Source organism: Ahaetulla prasina, chromosome 1 (assembly GCF_028640845.1).
Source record: "Ahaetulla prasina isolate Xishuangbanna chromosome 1, ASM2864084v1, whole genome shotgun sequence".
NCBI classification, from domain to species: domain Eukaryota; kingdom Metazoa; phylum Chordata; class Lepidosauria; order Squamata; family Colubridae; genus Ahaetulla; species Ahaetulla prasina.
Window position 1 is genome coordinate 146,699,163 of NC_080539.1, and position 18,144 is coordinate 146,717,306.

General features: G+C 38.9%; 1 protein-coding gene across 3 annotated transcripts in view; it reads left to right on the forward strand.

The window, feature by feature from the left end:
- ERICH1 (glutamate rich 1) overlaps window positions 1-18,144 on the forward strand; it is a 161,396-nt gene that overhangs the window by 54,979 nt on the left and 88,273 nt on the right. The gene's annotated exons all lie outside the window — the stretch shown is intronic.

Here is an 18,144-nt window from a genome sequence, read left to right on the forward strand (position 1 = left end):
GTTAGTAGTGTAATGTTTTTGGAGAAGAAGCTATGCAAGATTAGGTTTACAACTCTTAAAGCCTTTTTTGCGATGTAGTTGCAGTGGGCTTTGGCACTTAGATCATTTGATATGAAAACTCCAAGGTCTTTAACAGAGGTCATCTATAAGGTAATGTCCATCAAGCTTGTACTTAGTGTTTAGGTTCTTTTTTCCAATATGTAAGATTAAGCATTTGCTGGTTGAGATTTTGAGTTGCCAAATTTTAAACCATTCAGATACAAAGTCAAGGTCTTTTTGAAGGGTAGCTGTATTGTTGGTGGTGTTAAATAGTTCGACATCGTCAGCAAAGAGAACACAATTACTTATAATATGGTCACAGAGATCATTAATGTATAATATGAAGTGTTGGTCCAAGAACACTGCCTTGGAGAATGCCACTTTTAACAGGAACAGGATTTGATAGAGCATTGCCAATTTTAACCAATTGTTGTCTGTTTGACAGGAAAGCTGTTATCCAATTGTGGAGGGGTCCTGAGATACCGTGGGATTTTAGTTTTAGGAGAAGTTTATCATGTACTACTGAGTCAAAAGCTTTACAGAAGTCTATGTAAATTGCATCTATTGTTTTACCTTGATCAAGATTAGTAGTCCATATGTTTTTGCAGTGGAGAAGTTGTAAGTCACATGATAATTTTTTTCTGAAACCAAATTGTTTATTAGAGAGTAGGTTGTTTGTTTCTAGGAATCTTCACCTTTTTCAGAGATAAAGAATGTGGGTTAATTTTGAGACTGTTTGATAGCATGGGGAAGGAAAGCATTAGTTGAATAGTAAAAAGAAGTGGCTAATAAAGTTGGAGATAATTGGTTTCTTTGCTAAAAGACATCACTAGAGTAGGTATTGTCTAATCTCAGTACTCTCTTCTCCATCTAGTCCACAATCTTGGATCCTGCTGTGGCATCTTGAATCTTGGCAATTTAGGATTCCCCCGAGCCCCCATTCCTAGGCATTTAGGAAAGCTTTGCCACTTGGTTAATCCATAAATATTTTTTGGGCCTGTTATGTCTGGTTAGTCATCATGCTAAGACATTTGATATAGCATGAAGTGTCACTTCCCCCCTATCTCCATGTCCATTGACTAGTTTGACAAATCATGATTAACATTCTTATAAATTCTATTTATGTCAGATATGGTATTTTTCAGTTCCTTGAGCAAATCTGAACTAAGGATTGTTCCTACAAAAACAAAAGCAATATTTCTTAGTTCTCTAGAATGGCCATGGGCCAGTACTGTACAACCAGACGTGGGTTTCAGTAGGTTCTGACTAGTTCTGGAGAACCGGTAGTGGAAATTTTGAGTAGTTTGGAGAACCGTTAGTAAAAATTCTGACTGGCCCGACCCCACATTTATTCTCTGCCTCCCAAGTCCCAACTGATTGGGAGGTAATGGAGATTTTACAGTATCCTTCCCCTGCCACGCCCACTAAGCCATGCCATGCCCGCCAAGCCACACCCACAGGATCGGTAGTAAAAGATTTCAAAACCCACCACTGGGTACAACCATTTGGTTTTCCTTCCCTCTTCCAAAACTGAAGTAATGATCTTTTGTTCCACATTGATTACAACAGGTGCCATGGTGGTGCAGTGGTTAGAATGCAGTATTGCATGCTGACTCTGCCCAACAGCTAGGAGTTTGATCTCTGACTTCCATCCTTCCAAGGTCAGTAAAATGAGGACCCAGATAGTTGGGAGCAATATGCTGTCTCTGAAAACTGCTTAGAGCACGGGTATCGTGTCACGTGACATATCGCGACATTTTTTGCCTTTGTGGAGCCGGGATGGGTGTGGCCTGCATGTGACGCATCTGGCCCGCAGGCCGTCAGTTTGACACCCCTGGCTTAGAGGGTGCTGTAAAACAATACGAAACAATAGCTCAGGCTGGTAAGGCCTGTTATTAAGAACACAAAGCCTGCAATTACTGCAGGTTCAAGCCCGGCCCAAGGTTGACTCAGCCTTCCATCCTTTATAAGGTAGGTAAAATGAGGACCCAGATTGTTGGCGGGGCAATAAGTTAAACAATATATATATATATATATATATATATATATATATATATATATATATATATATATATATATATATATATATATATATATATATATATATATGGGTCTAAGTGCTACTGCTATCTGTATCTTGTCTTCCTTGGAAGGAACTGAAGAAAGAAAGCATGTTGCTACCTTCGTTAACTCCTAGTGACCCATGTGAAGTAGATTGCCAATGGATGTGAGTAATTCAGGATCCCAATGTGGTTGAGGAGGGATTTGAGACCGGTGTGACTATTCCCCATGCTGGCTGGGGATTCTGGGGATTGAAGTCCGCAAGTCTTAAAGTTGCCCGGGTCAGATATCTCTGCTCTAGAGTTACAGTGGTTCTCTGGATTCTGATGAATTTGTTGATTCAAAATTGACTGAGACTAAGCAAGATGAAGCAAAAGTAATTTCAATTTAGCATTTGCAAAAATATAGAATATACAGACATTAAATTATTGTATATCAGGCAGGGTTACTTTCTGTGAAATGTGAAGCTATATAAGTGTTATTCATAAATACATAAATAAAACAACAGCGCTTACATTTTAGTGTCTTAATTTGCATCACATCCAGCAGTTGGTTTGCTAAATAATCATATTCTATAAGTTCTTAAAATTTCCAGTGTTGGAGCATTTCTGACCTTTCTTCATTAAATGCTCCCCAAACAATGGCTGTCTGTACAGTTGAGGTTTTTTTTTCAAATTATAGCAAAATAACAGGAAAAAAGCATACATATAACTTGGTTAACATTGCAATATGACAGCAAAATTAAAGGAAGAAAATGCCTGGAAAACTGTATCATAAACAAAAGAACTTTTTTAAAAAGTTAACTAAATTGATCAAAAGTTGTTTTTACCATCTTTCTGAAAATGACTAATTAAAATAGCAAACATTATAAAAATAATTCATTGCTACAAACTACTGTATATATAGAGGCAGTCCTTGACATACAACCACAATTGAGCCCAAAATTTCTGTTGCTAAGTGAGTTTTGCTCCCTTTTATGACCTTTCTTGCCGCAGTTGGTAAGTGAATCACTAAAGTTGTTAAGTCACTAAGTCGGTTGTTAAGTGACTTTTTTTTTTTTTTTTTGCATTTCTATCCCGCCCTTCTCCGAAGACTCAGGGCGGCTTACACTATGTCAAGCAATAGTCTTCATCCATTTGTATACTATATACAAAGTCAACTTATTGCCCCCCAACAATCTGGGTCCTCATTTTACCTACCTTATAAAGGATGGAAGGCTGAGTCAACCTTGGGCCTGGTGGGACTTGAACCTGCAGTAATTGCAAGCAGCTGTGTTAATAATAGGCTGCATTAGCCTGTTGCACCACCAGAGGCCCACTTTGGCTTCCCCATTGACTTTACTAGTCTGAAGGTCGCAAAAGGTGATCACATGATCCTGGGACATTGCAACCGTCATAAATATAAATCAATTGCCAAGCAGCTGAATTCTGATCACGTGGCCAGAATCACTTGCAGCGGTTGGTGCATCAGTTGTAAATGTGAAAAAAAAGTCACAAGTCCCTTTTTTCAGCCTTTGTAACTTTGAATGGTCACTGAACAAACTGTAGGTATGTTGAGAACTATCTGTACTTTTGTATGTATAAGCCTATCCATGGATAGGCTGATGTTTACATTTTTGTTTTTACTGAAATTCCATGAAAAGTTTGGCACTTGTGGCCAGATTTTTCATGGTATTAGGATTAAAAATTTGAGGGTCTTGTGTCCATGAATGGGCTTTTCGTACAGGGTATATGGGTACCTTTTAAAAAGTTTTATTTGTATATATAAGCTCATCTACAGATAAACTAATTTGGGGGGGGGTATATTTTGGCACCTAAAATTCCCAGCTTATACATGAGTATGTACAGTAAGTGTATATTTGCCTCATTTTTGTAGAATGATCTTTTTGACCTTTCCTCAACAGTTTTTGATATTTTGATAGATCTGATAGATACATGAATTTATCAAAATTTTAGTTCAGGCAGTCTTATTGTAATTGGGACCAGCAACTCTGTCGCGAAGTGATGGAATCATAAAGCGTGATATCACATGATCCTGCCAACTTATGACTTACACCCATTCCAATTGGTGTCATTAGGCCACTCCCCCCATGGTCAACATGCCACGATCATGTGATCACCATTTGCAACTTCCTGCCAGCTTCCCCATTGATTTTGCTTGTCAGAAGCTGGCAATAAGGTTGGAAGTGAGGATCACATATATGTCTGTGTGACACTGCAACTATCATAATTATAAGCCCTTCACCAAGCATCCAGATCATGATCACATGACTGCAGGGATGCTGTGACGGTCGCAATTATGAGGTACAACCTTAAGTTCTCTTCATTCAGCACTGTTGTAACTCTGAACAGTTGCTAAATGAATGGTCATTCAACAAGGACTACCTGTAATATGAAATAAATATCAACATGTGTGGCAAGGGTGGGTTCTACTTACCTTTACTACCGGTTCACATCGTGCCCGCGCATGTGCAGATCACTTTTGATGATGTTCAGATTAGTGGACGGAGCCTCCCGCTGGATTTACTACCGGTTCTATAGAACCGGTCCGAACCGGGGGCAACCCACCACTGATGTGTGGAAACTAAACACCTAGAATTGCCAGGGGTTTTTGCTTTAAATTATTCCTATTTCTGTGTGAAGTTTTTACAGCTCCATTTCTTTTTTCAAGATCCTGCTTGAACTTTTGTACTACTTTCAGCTGCCCTGTTCATAAATTTAACACTTACATGCATAACATAAATTTAGAACTTACAAATTAGAAAACTCAAAGATCAGCTTATTTCAAGTAACACAATGACTGATGATACAAGAATCTTGACAGGAAAGCCACAAATCCATCAGGCTGCTAGAGATACTTAGCAAAATTACTGAGTACATGTTATACCTTAAATTCTTAACTTCTACATTTTTACAATTCAGAGGGGAAGGTTATAACCAAAATACTGCTCAAATAGAAGATTGACTATTCCAATTTTGCAAGCATTTTGCATCTTAAAGCATAACTGACTGGATGACAGATTTTAGTTATTGATTTCAATCTGATAAAGCAGTCGTCAAACGGATTGGTCATAGGGTCAAATGTCATGACAGTCATAAAACGGATTGGTCATATGGCCAACCTGATTTTACAACCTTTTTTTGCAGCAGTGGCTGTTAAGTGAATCAGTGGTTTGTTATGGGTGCAAATTTGCCAAAACCCAAAAGTAAATGCCGGATATTTTTTTTTTTTAGTAATGTACATTTCATATGTTGTTTGAAATGATTCAGTCCACTTTATCTCTTTTTTATGTTACTGTACTGTACCGGTTATATCAGGGGTGTCAAACTCTATTTCATTGAGGGCCGCATCAAGGTTGTGTTTGACCTCGAGGGGCCAGACTGGGCATGGCCAGGGTGGGCATGGCCAACTCAATGTCACTCATGTCTGGGGTGCCTGTGGCGACCCGAGTGCTCTGTCAATGAAAACGGGCTCCCAAGCTCTGTTTTCGGTTGCAACAGCTCCTGCAGCCCTCTGCCAGGGAAAACGGAGCTTGGGAGTACCACCCGTGGCCCTCACAAGCTCAGTCTTCAGCTGCAATGGCCTCCTGCAGTGCTCTGCCAGAGAAAATGGAGCTTGGGAGAGCCGAACACATTGGGCCAGTCCTTCACTGTTTCCAGGGCGGCCCTGTGGGTCAGATCTAAGCATCCCACCGGCCGGATCCGGCCCCTGGGCCTTGAGTGTGACACCCATGGGTTATATTTAAAAATACAGTGTTATTATGCTCTGACCTTTTCACTTGTTGTGTTTCAATTGTTTTTTCATGCAGCTAGGATTTATACATGTGCTTTTGCAGTATCTTAATTTGGATACTACTAATTTGTATAATGGTATATTTTTGCCCAAACAAACTTAATGACACTCTTAAGTTTCACCAAAGCATAATTACAAATAAAAATGAATATGTGTATTTTTTTCTTCCATTTCTAGCTGGTAAACAATTTGATTAACAGCCCCACTACCCAGTGGACTGAACAAGATGACACTATTCATTTTTATCAAATGTGCCAAAGACAGCTGAAATTGCATACTGCTTAACAGTAATTTATTTGCTTCTATTTGCAGTGCATTGGTGTCAGAGGAATTCATTTGTTTACGCTGTGAAAATGACTTGTGAAATGAGATCTTAAGAATCATTAGTATTGGGGTAGAAGAGTGACAAACCCTCCAAGAAATTGTTCACTTCAGAAATCAATATGGTCTATTTTCAAGTACTACATTATGATTATCACAGAATCCATAAAATCAAAGATTCAAGTGTTTTTCTCCTCATTGACTCTACAAATCTATTTGGGCAAAATCATGTATTTAAATCAAGATTGGTTGAGAATGCATTAATGTATTAATCTAACTTTTAGAGCACATTTAAAAGTGTGTTGGGAACAGACAATCTGGTGTCTTCCTGGTGTGTTAGTCTTAGCTACCACTCTGGTGGCTGAACATTATGAGAATTTTAATCCAAAAACTGAAGCGCAGCAACTTGCCTCTCCAAGGCTTTATAAAACAAGAGATAACCACATTGTTGTATTAATTAAAATCACCAGGATGCATTTAAAAAGTGTGATTTTTTTTAGTACCTTTTTATATTTATATTTTTAGTACCTTTTTATATTTTGTATATGTGTTTATGCTAAAAGTTCTAAAAATGCCCATCTAAAAGCTTAATATAATTTATCTGTTAGCAATATTGTATGCAACATTTATCAGTATTATTTAACATGTAGGGAAGCTTCGATTACTCCAGGTAGTTTGTTATTCCGGAGCATATATATTGACCTGATCTGACATTTATTCTTCAATGAGTAGAGCACAGCTCTTTATCCAGAGCTGCAAATTTGCTTGTTAGCTTTTGCATGCTGTTTTTCCCCCCTGAAGTTCAAGGCAGCTTTCTTTGTGAATCTTCCATTTATCTCCACAACAACAATAATTCTGTGAAGTGGTTTCATCTGAAAGAGGGTGGGTGACCAGCTCTAAGTCATCCAAGAAGCTTCCATAGCTCAGCGGGAACTTGGATCTTGGTCTCCTCAGACTCGGCGTTTTAACTGCTACACCACACAGATTTTCATTTATCCATTTAAAATCTTTGTATCTCTCTGCCCTTGTGTTTCACACATTATGTTCTGCTTGCGTGCTTGTGTTTTGAAAACAATCTTTATAAAAACGAGCAACCAGTTTTAAAACATAATTGATGAAGAACCATTTTAGATTGCTAAGCAAATTAGCAGCGGGAGGAATTGTTGGTCTTGGCGATCTGTAGTTTCTGCTTAATAGCCAAAGGAAGAAAAGGCCAGCAAGCATCCTGCTCATTCTCTACTCTGCATTTTCAGAGAGCCATGTGAAAATGTATGGAGAAAATGGATGGTATTCCAGGTAAAATAGACTGGGTTTAATCAAATAAGCACCATTTTCCTTCTTCATTCTATATAATGTCAAATATGGAGAAGACAATTATCCCAGTTTAGATTACTGGCCAGGAAGAGGGTTATAAACTTCTGTCCCCATTTCATGAAGAGTACATGGATGTGTATGTGTTATATGACCTATGATATGATGGATAATGCCTCTTTTTTGTAATAAGTTGATACCATCTTATCATGGGCTAACAATTTCAACATTAACCATTTCACTCCATTTTCACAATTTGGCTTTGGATGGTCAAACATTACTCAATAAATCAAGGAGAAGCAAGTTATAAATATGTTTTTGTTCATCTGCTAATGGAAAAAAAACACCCTATAATCTAGTGGAAAAAGCTGTCAGGAAAAAAAAAAGACCAAAAAAGCTGTCTCGATTCCCCCCCCCCCCCCGTTTTGCATATTTTAAGGAATAGGAATTCTTTAATTCCTTCCAATTTGGATGCTTTTTAATGTTGCTGGGACATTTGTACAGCAAACGTCTAAGCAGTTATATTTTACGGTAGCAACTCTAGAAGAATACAGTTTAGGCAGAGCTGTTGCTCAAAAATTATTTGAAATTGTTGGTTTTAAATTTTCATATCAACCTGTGCAATCTAAACTGTGATGAAAATGCCCTTTATATTAATTTTCTTCCAGGAGTAGTCTATCTCCCTGGTACCTAAACAATCCCATTATTTTTAATCCTCAGATTGTCTCCAAGCCCAAGTGGAAAACAAAAACAGAAAGGAGGATTTATCACCATTTAAACTTGGAAACATAAAAATTGTAATGTGAAATGTAAACTAATCCTAACATGCTCCTTCTAAAATTAACCCTAAAAAATTAATTATCTCCATCCATGGTCCATTCCATTGCAGTCCAGTCCCATCCCCAAACAGCAGAAGAGGGGTCTTCAGTGACCAAAAAATGGCCCACTTCTGAGCTGGTTCGTGATTTTACCCAAATAGGTTTTCCCCAAAAATATGTTTTCTTTTCATATATTGCTATAATAACATTTCTATATACGGAAATTTAAGGTCTCAGTCATATGGCTTGAATAAGTCATTGTTTAATTCTCTTATTTTGATTTTGCTTTGTGCCAAGACAAAAAAAACCATATTTATTTCTATTTCTTTCTGAGCACATAAGTGAAAGAGAATGCAAGTCATCTACACAATGCCACAAATGGCCCTTTCTGCAGCAAGCACGGAATATGAATAACTCCCCTTTCTTCCTAATGTATTAAAAAAAAATGGAGGGATTTTAAGTGTAGCTCTTTTCCACAGCCGCAAGGTGGCGCACATCCTCAGTGTTGTTCCTAGCAGAGGGCAGGGTGAAGCAAGGGCAATCTCTGACTGCCTTGTTGATTCCTTGCATGTAACGGTCACATACTTAACTCTGATAGTAACCTGCCTTGTGTTATGAATGGATTATTTTCTCAAGGGTGACATGGATCAGATTGGCGGTCAACGGAATGCACTGATTTAGGCTGACAGCTTTGCACAAGCCAATTGTCTGTGTGACCTAGTAATACAAAACGAAAACTCCTTTGAAGCCGGTAGGGAAGTTTCTTCCAATTGTAGATGGTAATGCTGTCTAACATCAAAATGCAATATAGTGCAATTTTCAGGAATTTTAAGCAAAAGCTTTAGCAATTCTGAAATTTTGATATATTTTTTTAAAGGATACGTTTGATTCAAGTGTTAAAGTAGTATCTGTGTCTATATAATCTATAATATTTTGATGATCAGGAAATATTCAAAACTATACCAGTTGACATTTACACATTAGTCCATATCGTATCTGGGTTATCTTATGCAACTGCTTTTTCTCTCAAACTGTTTTTATATATATTGTACCGCCATGAAAATATTTCAACTCAATTAAAACAAATGTCTGATAGAAATTAATGAATATTGTACAGTTTCAACCAGTTTTACGTCTTGCATTAAACTCTTGCTCCTTCCTTATTACATATAAGGTAAAACTCTAATTCTAAACACTGTTCATCTAAACAATTTCATCTGAATTCATCAGGTATTCTTTCCTTAAACTCAAAACTTAATAGCTCAAATCTGTTATCCTTGTTTGTTCAGATTCCTCATTTCTGTGCATCTGAATTTTTGCCTAACCAGATCCAAATTGAATTGATAACACTGGATACCACGCTTGTCTAATATTGGCTATTTTGTTTTAAAAAACAAGTGAATTACATTAAGGTTCCTCCACCAAGGAGATCATAAATCCAAGTGCTTGCATCCAAGTGTCATTCTGATACAGCACAAAAGGGCTGGTACAAAATATTGCTGGAATTGCTGTCTTTGGGGCCATGAAGCCCATCAGGTTAGAATGACAATAGACTGAACCTATCAAATGCAGCTGCTCACTGAATTCAAATTGAGAAGGAGAACTTTAGATAAATTTAACTGCTTGCTACCTTTATTCAGTATCATGCTGTTTCTATTATCAAAGGTTTTATCAGCTGGCCCATAAGCATTCCATGGCCATTACTGGTTTCTGGGGATCATTTCAAATTTGCAAACTTTGATACCAACAAAGCCAAATTGGCCCTTTAGTCCTGTTGAATATGTGAAACTAAGTTTGTGTATACTTTTTGTAACTTTGTTGCTGGTATCCTTACGATTTATATTGATATTGATTGTTTCCTGATTGCTTATTTGTACCCTATGACTATCATTAAGTGTTGTACCTTATGAATCTTGATGAAGGTATCTTTTCTTTTACGTACACCGAGAGCGTATGCACCAAGACAAATTCCTTGTGTGTCCAATCACAATTAGCCAATAAAAAATTCTATTCTATTCTATTTTAAGGAGGTCCTATTTGAACGCAGTACTCATTTACCTTTCCACCAAAGAATCGATGATCAAAATACTGTTTGGGTGTTTTAGGGTCTATTGCAGACTGTTATGTTTGCAAATGAATAGGTGTCCCAGGATAACATTGCAATCTGGGTCAGTCAGCGGGACCAGAGGTTTTGCCTTCCGAGCTTTCGGACTCGTGCTGGAACCCTTTCAAGTTCCCTGAAGAGAGGCTCCAGCATAAATCCGAAAGCTTGGAAGGCAAAACCTCTGGTCCCACTGACTGACCCAGATTAGATAATGTAATGTTTGCATTGGGTTCCTTTTATTAAATAAATGTTATCCTAAAATCTTGGGGATAGTTATGATTGGTGATATTTATAATGCATCCTTATCGAAGCAGGAGCAGGCTACACAAATACGCGCAAGAACTCAGTCGTGAATTTCAAGCTCTCTGAATGCTCCAGAAAGGCATTTTCCATGGACATTTCATTGGACTGCCACAGTTGTCCCTGCTACTTAAAATTAATGTGAAACCGACTGATGTGGCCGCTCTACATACTGTATTTTTCAGAGTATAAGACGCACTGGAGTATAAGATGCACCTTATTATTTTTATTTATTTATTATTTTGATTTTTATACTGCCCTTCTCCCGAAGGACTCAGGGCGGTGTACAGGCAAAAATAAAACAAGCAATACAATGTACAATTTAAAATGCAAATTAAAAAACTTATTTTATAATTAGCCTAAAAAGTTTAAAATATATAATAAACTAAAACCCCATTTAAAATTATTAATAAAAATTTAAAATCGATAAAATTTAAGCCAGACCCGCGCGAATGAAAAGATGTGTCTTCAGTTCGCGACGGAAGGTCCGAAGGTCAGGTATTTGGCGTAAACCCGGGGGAAGCTCGTTCCAGAGTGTGGGAGCCCCCACAGAGAAGGACCTTCCCCTGGGGGCCGCCAGCCGACATTGCTTGGCGGACGGCACCCTGAGAAGTCTCTCTCTGTGAGAGCGTACGGGTCGGTGGGAGACATGCGGTAACAGCAGGCGGTCCCGTAAGTACCCAGGCCCTAAGCCATGGAGCGCTTTAAAGGTCGTAACCAAAACCTTAAAGTGCACTCGAAAGGCCACAGGTAGCCAGTGCAGTCTGCGCAGGAGCGGTGTTATGTGGGAGCTACGTGTAGCTCCCTCTATCACCCGCGCAGCTGCATTCTGGACTAACTGAAGCCTCCGAGTGCACCTCAAGGGGAGCCCCATGTGGAGAGCATTACAATAATCCAAGCGAGAGGTAACGAGCGCATGAGTGACTGTGCACAAGGCATCCTTATCAAGGAAGGGGCGCAAATGCCGAACCAGGCGAACCTGGTGGAAGGCCCTCCTGGAGACGGTCGTCAAATGATCCTCAAACGACAGCCGTTCATCCAGGAGGACACCTGCAGCTGACTGAATCGGGATGCCGGCATCCACAGCCACTCCGTCTTGGAGGGATTAAGCTTGAGCCTGTTTCTCCCCATCCAGACCCGTACGGCTTCCAAACACCGGGACAGCACTTCAACAACTTCATTGGGGTGGCCCGGGGTGGAGAAGTACAGCTGGGTGTCATCAGCGTACAGCTGGTATCTCACCCCGAAGCCACTGATGATCTCACCCAACGGCTTCATATAGATGTTGAACAGAAGGGGCGAGAGAATCGACCCCTGCGGCACCCCACAAGTGAGGCACCTCGCGGTCGACCTCTGCCCCCCTGTCAACACCGTCTGCGACCGGTCGGAGAGATAGGAGGAGAACCACCGATACACGGTGCCTCCCACTCCCAATCCCCCCAACCGGCGCAGCAAGATACCATGGTCGATGGTATCAAAAGCCGCTGAGAGGTCTAATAGGACCAGGGCAGAGGAGTAACCCCTGTCCCTGGCCCTCCAGAGATCATCCACCAATGCGACCAAAGCTGTCTCCGTGCTGTATCCGGGTCGGAAGCCGGACTGGAACGGGTCTAGATAGACGGCTTCATCCAGGTATTGGGGTAGCTGTCGCGCCACAGCACTCTCTACAACCTTCGCAACAAAGCGAAGGTTGGAGACTGGACGATAATTGCCCAAAATAGCTGGGTCCAGGGAGGGCTTCTTGAGGAGGGGTCTCACCACCGCCTCTTTCAAGGCGGCAGGGAAAACCCCTTCCAACAGAGAAGCGTTGATAATCCTCTGGAGCCAGCCTCGTGTCACCTCTTGAGTGGCCAGTACCAGCCAGGAAGGACACGGGTCCAGTAAACATGTCGTGGTGTGAAGCCTCCCCAACAACCTGTCCACGTCCTCGGGAGCCACAGGGTCAAACTCATCCCAAACAGACTCGACAAGACGTGCCTCCTCTCCCTCGCTTGAAAAACCTTAGTTTTTAGGGAGGAAAATAAGAAAAAAGCTGATTGACAGGTGGATTGGCCTCCTGGAATACCCCCAGTCAGCTGTTCCCAGAGGTGAATTTTAGCAACAGGATCCTTGGTTGTGAGATCTGTCCCTTGCTTTTCTTTTCTTTTTGCTTTTTTTTTCTTTTTTTTTCTGCCTCTGAAAGCCTGCGAAACAGAGCTTCAGAAAAAAAGCCTCTGAAGCTCTGTTTGGGGGCTTCTTTTCTGAAGCTTCGTTTCTGATACTTTTTTCAGCCTCTGAAACCTCCATTTGAGAAACTGGGTGGGGCTACATTTGGAGTATAACACGCACCCAGATTTTCACTCTTTTTTTGTGGGGGGAAAGGTGCATCTTATACTCTGAAAAATACGGTAATTCTTGAAGCTCACTTTGATGCAATATTGAGAAATATGGGCAATCAATATAAACAGGCAAATTATCATTAGGCAATGTGTTCAGTTACAATTAAACAAACGAAGGAAGAGTTTTAGAATATCATTCTCCAAGCCAAATCTTTGTGTAAATATTTTGATTACTTATCGGCTGGTTGTTTAAAGTTCTCAGTGTAAAATTTAAATCTCTGTTGATAAAGGCTTCTCTTAAGGGCCATTTGAATGAACATGACCCCAAAACCCAGGTGTCACTTCCATGGGAGCTATTACAAAGGTGAGGCTAAGACCCAACAGAATGAAGTAACTTGCAAATCTTTGAAGGCTTTCGGATTAATAGTGCGACCCTCATCCACAATAGTATAATACATCAGTTAATGCAATTTATCAATCTACCCCCATTCAGAACATGGATAGCTTCACTGAAAATTAAGTTAGAGAGATGCTTTGCACAAAATGTAATGAAACCTTGACATTTCTTTCCAGTGACATACTTTCCCTGGAGGGTAGAGATGCTGTTGTAAAGAAATGAAAAGAAAAGCTCATTTTCTCCTCCTTTCTTCTTCTCCATTGCTGAAGCGGCAGTCTTGTAGGCGCGTTCGTCTGTTACTTTAAAAGAAGTGCAAAAAGGATTAAAAAGTAGATACAATTTAGACATTAAATGTCAGGGACTTTCTATCAAAGAAGGGGCCTAGAATTTTGAACTACTGTGTTTAGAGTTTGCTGAAGGACAGCATCCCAATAATCAACCTGTTTGATTATTGATAGTCGCCCTAACTGAGTTATCACAAAATACTAAACCGAATGTCAGATTTATAGAATTTTATAGAACACCTGGGAAAGAAGGGACAGGGAGAATTTCTTCCTCTTTTGATTTTGCTTTTTCATCGTTTCCCCTACAAAATCGATTTTTTGGATTTGAAAAGTTTCTGACGCCTTCTCCTGAGTAGGAGAATTTATCCTGATTTTTGTATTAATAGTGTTGGATAGCTGGGAAGAAGTCAGTCTTGCAACCATTTTCAAAGTAATTAAAACTCTGTAATGCTAAATAACAGTACAGTCTTATAAGATGTAAGGATTTTAGATTCATTGGGCAAAATGGAAATGTCTTTGGTTTCCTAAAGCATAGATTTGTTTCCATAGTGTCACTAACATCCATTATATTTTAATGGATGTGAAATGGATGTAACCAAATATACAAATTTAAATCTGGTTCGTAATTAAAAAAAGAAGAGAGAGAAAATGCTGTATCTGTGTGTTTGCATGTGAAATAGAAAATTGGGGCAATTAGATATCAGCATTTGGGGAGAATTAAATTAATGAGGTCTTTAAGATTAAATAAATGCTGTCACTATTTATGATAGTTTTTAATAATGATAATTATTAGATCAATTGCCAGAGAAATTGTAATAAGAATTCTTTAATGAGGTGCAAGGTTTTTAATAAGGTGACATCAGAATGCTTATGTTGCTATCTGACTGGTATGAAACATCTATGCCCAAAGCTGCTGCCTAAACACTGAATTCTATTAACTAAATAAATTTGAGGATGTCAAATTAAGGTGGTTTCAGAAGCCTTTAAATACCAGTAAGATTGTTGAAAATATTTTTTTAAAAAAAACCTCACTACTCTGTTATAAAGCAGTGATAAAATACTTTCACCAGTATTAGTCTTCTGGGTAAAAGAAAATATATGGAATATTTAAATGAATATATGGAGAAGGGATAATGTGGGCTTAGATTAGTGAATATTTCTGAAAACACTATGTGACTTTGTCTTCCTTTGTATTGGAAATACCCTTGGTGTCCCCATTAGATACCGAAAGCAAAAGCTTTATTTCTTCAAAATAATGGACTTTGGCAATCATGTAGCTGGCCAGTGACTTTCCAATCCACCACTGTAATCTGAAAGGACTGATGGATATAATTGCTTGAAAAAACACTCTACTCTGCTGTCTTAATGCATCAAGATAGTCGTCATTCAATTACACATATTCAAAGCTGTCCCTTCCATTTTTTTCCTTTTAAGCCCTCTCCTGAAGTAAAGTAAAAACAAATCAGAAACGTGGTACTTTTTTCTTCCTTTCCTCCCTTCACAAACCCTCTTATTTATTCTTTAACCAATGTTAAATTTTTCACAAAGCCCATATTGAATAGCACAGGACAGCAAGATCCGATTTGACCCAAGGTGCTCTTTGTCAAGTTGCATCTCAGGTTTCAGAGCACTCCCATTCGCAGACTATCCGTGTGTGAAATGATGCATTAAAGGAAACATTCTGCTACAAGGGAGTGGGGGGGAATTCTAGCATTGCAGTTTTTCTTCTGCCTTTGCAAAAAGTCTGCTATGATTGGAGCCAGGTTCACAGCAGGCAAAGTCAATATAGTAGTAGCTTCCCATTAGAGAATAATAAAGGAGCACTGTGTCAGTTTTCTTAAGATCATGGGTGAACGGTGGGAAACAAATCTAATAAATTGTATTAATAATAGGTATCGGTATTATAACTTTAAGAGACAGGTCACTAAGTTTATGAATACACAGCAGAATGGCTTTTATCTCTAAAAAAACAGCTCCTGGAGTCTATTCCACAGCAATCCATTGGATAAAATAACAGAATGGTTAAATTTGGAGAGAAACACCCCCCACTTTTAACAATGCAGTTAAAGAGGTAGAAGACCTAGTTACATTCATATAGCAATAGCACGTAGACTTATATACTACTTTACAGCCCTCTCTAAGTAGTTTACAGAGTCAGCCTATTGCCCCCAACTATCTGGCTCCTCATTTTACCAACCTCAGAAGGATGGAAGGTTGAGTCAATCTCGAGCCGGTTGGGATCGAACTGCTGGCAATGAGAGGTGAGTTAGCCTGCAATACTGCAGTCTAATCACTGTTCCGCCACGGCTCTAACTGTATATAAATACAGTTGCTCCATCAAGCCGAATGCACTGCATTAAAAAAAAATGGGGGGAAAATGTTTGAGGCGCTTTGAATGTCTCATTCATAAACCAAATTTTGGCATGTCAGATTAAGAAAAACAAAATTGCAAAATAATAATAATAATAATAATAATAATAATAATAATAATAATAATAATAATAATAATAATAATAATAATAATGGGGGAGATAAATTGGTAAGGGCTTAGGGTTTTCTAACATGGTCCCATATTTCTCAGAATCATTATTACATCTCAGACCAGTTCTTTGAAGTATAAATTATGTAGCTCCTAGACTTCCGGGTGGCTCCACCTCTTCGCTGAGCCCTAATTAAAGGGGCTCCGCACTGAACATCGTAAAAGCCAGGAAAAGCCGGCTTTAATCTTTTTCTCTGGATGAAAGAGGAAAGATAAGAGCAGCAGGAAATGTTGGTAGACCTCCCCAGAGGCTTTGTTTTAATTAAGCAGAGCCTCGAAGGGTCGACGGGTCCCATAAATATTCCTGCCCTCCGACTTCAGTGCGTGCCTGCAAAAGCAGGAAAAGAAGAAAGTGTCCATCTCTGCTAATTGTCTTATCTTTATGGATCTCTTTAAGCAGACGGAATGAGTGCCAGCGGACAATTATTGGATTGCAAGTATTTTTGACTTCCTGACTTCTACCTTCTAAAAAAGAGAAATTTTTTTTTTCCTTTGTTCTAATTGACTCTTAAAGATGGCGCCTGAACGGGAGTGAAGTGACGAATGGAATTTTAAACAGTCTGTCCAACTAAGAAGATAAGAAATGTTATGTGTGGATTTTAATGAAGTGAACTGAGCTCTCCTATACTTAAAGGGGGAAAGAGAAGTTTCTAGACTTATATTTTGTGAATTTTAAAACTGAAATGGCTACTAAACCACCTAAGACTGGGGGCAGAAGGGTTCTGAACCAGCTTTAGAAGATCTGATTAAAGAGCAAGGAAAGTGTCTGAGGAAAGGTTTAAGGAGATTATGGATAATAATGAGAAAATAAGAGAAGAAATAAAGAGAATAATAAAAAATAAGAGAAGATATCCTGATGGCTTTTCAAGGTTTGGCAAAAAGACTGGAGGTGGTGGAGGAGGAGGTGCAAGAAATTGTTCAGTCAAATCAACAAATAGAAAATAGAATGGGGGGAATGCAAATCAAATTGGATAAAAATGAAGATCAAGTGGTGGTGATGCAGTATAGAATGATGGAAGGAGCTCTGAGAATTAGAGGTTTGAATGAGGACAAAGGGGAAGATTTAAAAAAAAATTTATCAGAAGCTCTGGCTGAATTTATTGAACTTGATCCACAAGAGGTTGCTTATCAAATTGACAAAATTTATAGAGTTAATTCTTGGATTGCTAGGCAAAAGAAACTTCCTAGAGACATTGTGGTTTATTTTTTGAAAAGAACAGTGAGGAATCAAATTTTGCAAGTTGCTTTTCAGAAAAACTTGAAAATAGGGAACAGGAGTTGAAGGTTTTGAAAGAGATCCTCCCAAGATGTTAAGGGATAGAAAGGACTTTACATTTTTACACAAGAACTTAAGAAATACCAGATTCAATTTAGATGGGAGGTTCCAGTTGGCTTGACAGTGTATTATCAGGAAGGAGATATCGATTGACACAGTGCTTAAGGCCAAAGATTTTCTTTCTACAGTGCTGAAATTTGAAATAGAAATAATAGAAAAAAGAATTCAAGAGACTCAAATGGGTGTGGAAGCTGAGGTGATTCCAGTGATGTTACCATCAGAGGAACAACCACAAGAACAAAGACTGACGAGGGGAGCCCTTAAGCGTAAAGAAAAGGAGCAACAAACTCAAAGTAAAGTTCAGGATTCTGCTACAGAAGCGGTGGGAGGAGCACGGCCGAAGATACGGGAGGACGATCTTCAGTTGATTGCTCAAAGGCTTCAGCAGCCCAGTAATGGCAAATAAAATCTTGACTTGGAATGTCAATGGTTTGAACTCAGCTCAGAAGAGAAGAAAATATTTCATTATTTGAAACAATTTAAAATGATGTTATTTGCTTACAAGAAACGCATATTAAATTATC